We start from the raw sequence: 6,117 nt of genomic DNA on the forward strand, positions 1-6,117 counted from the left end.
TAGAGCCTGATTCAGTAGACAGTAAAGTAGCCTAGTAGAGCCTGATTCAGTAGACAGTAAAGTAGCCTAGTAGAGCCTGATTCAGTAGACAGTAAAGTAGCTTAGTAGAGCCTGATTCAGTAGACAGTAGCCTAGTAGAGCCTGATTCAGTAGACATAGTAACCTAGTAGAGCCTGATTCAGTAGACAGTAGCCTAGTAGAGCCTGATTCAGTAGACAGTAGCCTAGTAGAGCCTGATTCAGTAGACAGTAGCCTAGTAGAGCCTGATTCAGTAGACAGTAGCCTAGTAGAGCCTGATTCAGTAGACAGTAGCCTAGTAGAGCCTGATTCAGTAGACATAGTAGCCTAGTAGAGCCTGATTCAGTAGACATAGTAGCCTAGTAGAGCCTGATTCAGTAGACAGTAAAGTAGCCTAGTAGAGCCTGATTCAGTAGACAGTAAAGTAGCCTAGTAGAGCCTGATTCAGTAGACAGTAAAGTAGCCTAGTAGAGCCTGATTCAGTAGACATAGTAGCCTAGTAGAGCCCGATTCAGTAGACAGTAAAGTAGCCTAGTAGAGCCTGATTCAGTAGACAGTAAAGTAGCCTAGTAGAGCCTGATTCAGTAGACAGTAAAGTAGCCTAGTAGAGCCTGATTCAGTAGACAGTAGCCTAGTAGAGCCTGATTCAGTAGACATAGTAACCTAGTAGAGCCTGATTCAGTAGACAGTAGCTTAGTAGAGCCTGATTCAGTAGACAGTAGCCTAGTAGAGCCTGATTCAGTAGACAGTAGCTTAGTAGAGCCTGATTCAGTAGACAGTAACTTAGTAGAGCCTGATTCAGTAGACATTAGCTTAGTAGAGCCTGATTCAGTAGACAGTAAAGTAGCCTAGTAGAGCCTGATTCAGTAGACAGTAAAGTAGCCTAGTAGAGCCTGATTCAGTAGACAGTAAAGTAGCCTAGTAGAGCCTGATTCAGTAGACAGTAAAGTAACCTAGTAGAGCCTGATTCAGTAGACAGTAAAGTAGCCTAGTAGAGCCTGATTCAGTAGACAGTAAAGTAGCCTAGTAGAGCCTGATTCAGTAGACAGTAAAGTAGCTTAGTAGAGCCTGATTCAGTAGACAGTAGCCTAGTAGAGCCTGATTCAGTAGACATAGTAACCTAGTAGAGCCTGATTCAGTAGACAGTAGCCTAGTAGAGCCTGATTCAGTAGACAGTAGCCTAGTAGAGCCTGATTCAGTAGACAGTAGCCTAGTAGAGCCTGATTCAGTAGACAGTAGCCTAGTAGAGCCTGATTCAGTAGACAGTAGCCTAGTAGAGCCTGATTCAGTAGACATAGTAGCCTAGTAGAGCCTGATTCAGTAGACATAGTAGCCTAGTAGAGCCTGATTCAGTAGACAGTAAAGTAGCCTAGTAGAGCCTGATTCAGTAGACAGTAAAGTAGCCTAGTAGAGCCTGATTCAGTAGACAGTAAAGTAGCCTAGTAGAGCCTGATTCAGTAGACATAGTAGCCTAGTAGAGCCCGATTCAGTAGACAGTAAAGTAGCCTAGTAGAGCCTGATTCAGTAGACAGTAAAGTAGCCTAGTAGAGCCTGATTCAGTAGACAGTAAAGTAGCCTAGTAGAGCCTGATTCAGTAGACAGAGCAAACTAGTAGAGCCTGATTCAGTAGACAGAGCAAACTAGTAGAGCCTGATTCAGTAGACATAGTAGCCTAGTAGAGCCCGATTCAGTAGACAGTAAAGTAGCCTAGTAGAGCCTGATTCAGTAGACAGTAAAGTAGCCTAGTAGAGCCTGATTCAGTAGACAGTAAAGTAGCCTAGTAGAGCCTGATTCAGTAGACAGTAAAGTAGCCTAGTAGAGCCTGATTCAGTAGACAGTAAAGTAACCTAGTAGAGCCTGATTCAGTAGACAGTAAAGTAGCCTAGTAGAGCCTGATTCAGTAGACAGTAAAGTAGCTTAGTAGAGCCTGATTCAGTAGACAGTAGCCTAGTAGAGCCTGATTCAGTAGACAGTAAAGTAGCCTAGTAGAGCCTGATTCAGTAGACAGTAAAGTAGCTTAGTAGAGCCTGATTCAGTAGACATAGTAACCTAGTAGAGCCTGATTCAGTAGACAGTAAAGTAGCTTAGTAGAGCCTGATTCAGTAGACATAGTAACCTAGTAGAGCCTGATTCAGTAGACATAGTAACCTAGTAGAGCCTGATTCAGTAGACAGTAGCCTAGTAGAGCCTGATTCAGTAGACATAGTAACCTAGTAGAGCCTGATTCAGTAGACAGTAGCTTAGTAGAGCCTGATTCAGTAGACAGTAAAGTAGCCTAGTAGAGCCTGATTCAGTAGACATAGTAGCCTAGTAGAGCCTGATTCAGTAGACATAGTAACCTAGTAGAGCCTGATTCAGTAGACAGTAAAGTAACCTAGTAGAGCCTGATTCAGTAGACAGTAAAGTAGCCTAGTAGAGCCTGATTCAGTAGACAGTAAAGTAGCCTAGTAGAGCCTGATTCAGTAGACAGTAAAGTAGCCTAGTAGAGCCTGATTCAGTAGACAGTAAAGTAGCCTAGTAGAGAGTAAAGTAGCCTAGTAGAGCCTGATTCAGTAGACAGTAAAGTAGCCTAGTAGAGCCTGATTCAGTAGACAGTAAAGTAGCCTAGTAGAGCCTGATTCAGTAGACAGAGCAAACTAGTAGAGCCTGATTCAGTAGACAGAGCAAACTAGTAGAGCCTGATTCAGTAGACAGTAAAGTAGCCTAGTAGAGCCTGATTCAGTAGACAGTAAAGTAGCCTAGTAGAGCCTGATTCAGTAGACAGTAAAGTAGCCTAGTAGAGCCTGATTCAGTAGACAGAGCAAACTAGTAGAGCCTGATTCAGTAGACATAGTAGCCTAGTAGAGCCTGATTCAGTAGACAGTAAAGTAGCCTAGTAGAGCCTGATTCAGTAGACAGTAAAGTAGCCTAGTAGAGCCTGATTCAGTAGACAGAGCAAACTAGTAGAGCCTGATTCAGTAGACATAGTAGCCTAGTAGAGCCTGATTCAGTAGACAGTAAAGTAGCCTAGTAGAGCCTGATTCAGTAGACAGTAAAGTAGCTTAGTAGAGCCTGATTCAGTAGACAGTAGCCTAGTAGAGCCTGATTCAGTAGACAGTAAAGTAGCCTAGTAGAGCCTGATTCAGTAGACAGTAAAGTAGCTTAGTAGAGCCTGATTCAGTAGACATAGTAACCTAGTAGAGCCTGATTCAGTAGACATAGTAACCTAGTAGAGCCTGATTCAGTAGACATAGTAACCTAGTAGAGCCTGATTCAGTAGACAGTAGCCTAGTAGAGCCTGATTCAGTAGACAGTAAAGTAGCCTAGTAGAGCCTGATTCAGTAGACATAGTAACCTAGTAGAGCCTGATTCAGTAGACAGTAAAGTAGCCTAGTAGAGCCTGATTCAGTAGACAGTAAAGTAGCCTAGTAGAGCCTGATTCAGTAGACAGTAAAGTAGCCTAGTAGAGCCTGATTCAGTAGACAGTAGCCTAGTAGAGCCTGATTCAGTAGACAGTAAAGTAACCTAGTAGAGCCTGATTCAGTAGACAGAGCAAACTAGTAGAGCCTGATTCAGTAGACAGTAAAGTAACCTAGTAGAGCCTGATTCAGTAGACAGAGCAAACTAGTAGAGCCTGATTCAGTAGACAGAGCAAACTAGTAGAGCCTGATTCAGTAGACAGTAAAGTAGCCTAGTAGAGCCTGATTCAGTAGACAGTAAAGTAGCCTAGTAGAGCCTGATTCAGTAGACAGTAAAGTAGCCTAGTAGAGCCTGATTCAGTAGACAGTAAAGTAGCCTAGTAGAGCCTGATTCAGTAGACAGTAAAGTAACCTAGTAGAGCCTGATTCAGTAGACAGTAAAGTAGCCTAGTAGAGCCTGATTCAGTAGACATAGTAGCCTAGTAGAGCCTGATTCAGTAGACAGTAAAGTAGCCTAGTAGAGCCTGATTCAGTAGACAGTATAGTAGCCTAGTAGAGCCTGATTCAGTAGACATAGTAGCCTAGTAGAGCCTGATTCAGTAGACAGAGTAACCTAGTAGAGCCTGATTCAGTAGACATAGTAGCCTAGTAGAGCCTGATTCAGTAGACAGTAAAGTAGCCTAGTAGAGCCTGATTCAGTAGACAGTAAAGTAGCCTAGTAGAGCCTGATTCAGTAGACAGTAAAGTAGCTTAGTAGAGCCTGATTCAGTAGACAGTAGCCTAGTAGAGCCTGATTCAGTAGACAGTAAAGTAGCCTAGTAGAGCCTGATTCAGTAGACAGTAAAGTAGCCTAGTAGAGCCTGATTCAGTAGACAGTAAAGTAGCTTAGTAGAGCCTGATTCAGTAGACAGTAGCCTAGTAGAGCCTGATTCAGTAGACAGTAAAGTAGCCTAGTAGAGCCTGATTCAGTAGACAGTAAAGTAGCCTAGTAGAGCCTGATTCAGTAGACAGTAAAGTAGCCTAGTAGAGCCTGATTCAGTAGACAGTAAAGTAGCCTAGTAGAGCCTGATTCAGTAGACAGTAAAGTAACCTAGTAGAGCCTGATTCAGTAGACAGTAAAGTAGCTTAGTAGAGCCTGATTCAGTAGACAGTAGCCTAGTAGAGCCTGATTCAGTAGACAGTAGCCTAGTAGAGCCTGATTCAGTAGACAGTAAAGTAGCCTAGTAGAGCCTGATTAAGAAAGATGCCTGAACTTGACAGAGCTACATAATAATTGGAAACGCATGTTCAGGATATCATCCAATTGGCACAGGAGTTCACAGAAATTAATTTACTGTAGTCTTTTATTCAATAAACCTACAGTTGTGTTTGCTTGTTTGAATGCAAAATGTGCAATTAGAAAAACTATTCTTTAAATATTTTATTTACAAAATACATTCTGCACTTGTTCATAAAAACGGCTCAAAATGTAGCCTAACATGCTGACCACACCGGTCGCGTTGGGTGCGCGAGCATTGTAAAATAAATGTCATTCAAACTGCTCGCGCACGTCAACAATCATCTGTGTAGCTAGGAGCTAAAATATAACTTGGTTCTATTTTAGACACGTGACGCGCTGCAAGCCCCGCCTCTCCCATCTCCTCATTGTTTTTTAGTATACCCACGTGGGTGATTGAAAGATGAACAAGGTCCACAAGGTTGTCCACTATCTGCATATCTATTTATTATTGCCATCGAAAAGTTATCTATTAAAATCAGATCCATCAATAATATCAAGGGCCTAGAAATCCAGGGCTTAAAAACAAAGGTGCTTGTATGCTGATGATTCATGTTCTTTTAAATCCACAATTAGGAGCCCTCCACAGCCTCATAAATGATCTAGATACTTTTTCTAACCTCTCTTGATTACAACAAATATGATAAGTGTACTATATTAGGCATTGGATCACTAAAAAACACATTTACATTACCGTGTAGTTTACCAATAAAATGGTCTGACGGTGAAGTGGACATACTCTGTATTCATATCCCGAAAAAAAAAGAAAAAAAAGATCTCACTACAATACATTTTAATAGAAAGTTAGAAAAAATAGATAAGATCTTGCTACCGTGGAAAGGAAAAAACCTGTCTATTTTTTGAAAAATCACCCTGATTAAATTTTTTGTCATATCCCAGTTTACCTACAGTGAGGAAATAAAGTATTTAGTCAGCCACCAATTGTGCAAGTTCTCCCACTTAAAAAGATGAGAGGGGCCTGTAATTTTCATCATAGGTACACGTCAACTATGTCTGTGGGAGCAATTATTAGGAAATGGAAGACATACAAGACCACTGATAATCTCCCTCGATCTGGGGCTCCATGCAAGATCTCACCCCGTGGGGTCAAAATGATCACAAGAACGGTGAGCAAAAATCCCAGAACCACACGGGGGGACCTAGTGAATGACCTGCAGAGAGCTGGGACCAAAGTAACAAAGCCTACCATCAGTAACACACTACGCCGCGTTGTAGGGAGGTCATACAGGCACGTGGAGGCCACACACACTACTGAACCTCATTTTTACTTGTTTTAAGGACATTACATCAAAGTTGGATCAGCCTGTAGTGTGGTTTTCCACTTTAATTTTGAGGGTGACTCCAAATCCAGACCTCCATGGGTTGATACATTTGATTTCCATTGATAATGTTTGTGTGATTTTG

This window comes from Coregonus lavaretus (assembly GCF_964263955.1).
Source record: "Coregonus lavaretus genome assembly, contig: HAP1_SCAFFOLD_438, whole genome shotgun sequence".
NCBI classification, from domain to species: domain Eukaryota; kingdom Metazoa; phylum Chordata; class Actinopteri; order Salmoniformes; family Salmonidae; genus Coregonus; species Coregonus lavaretus.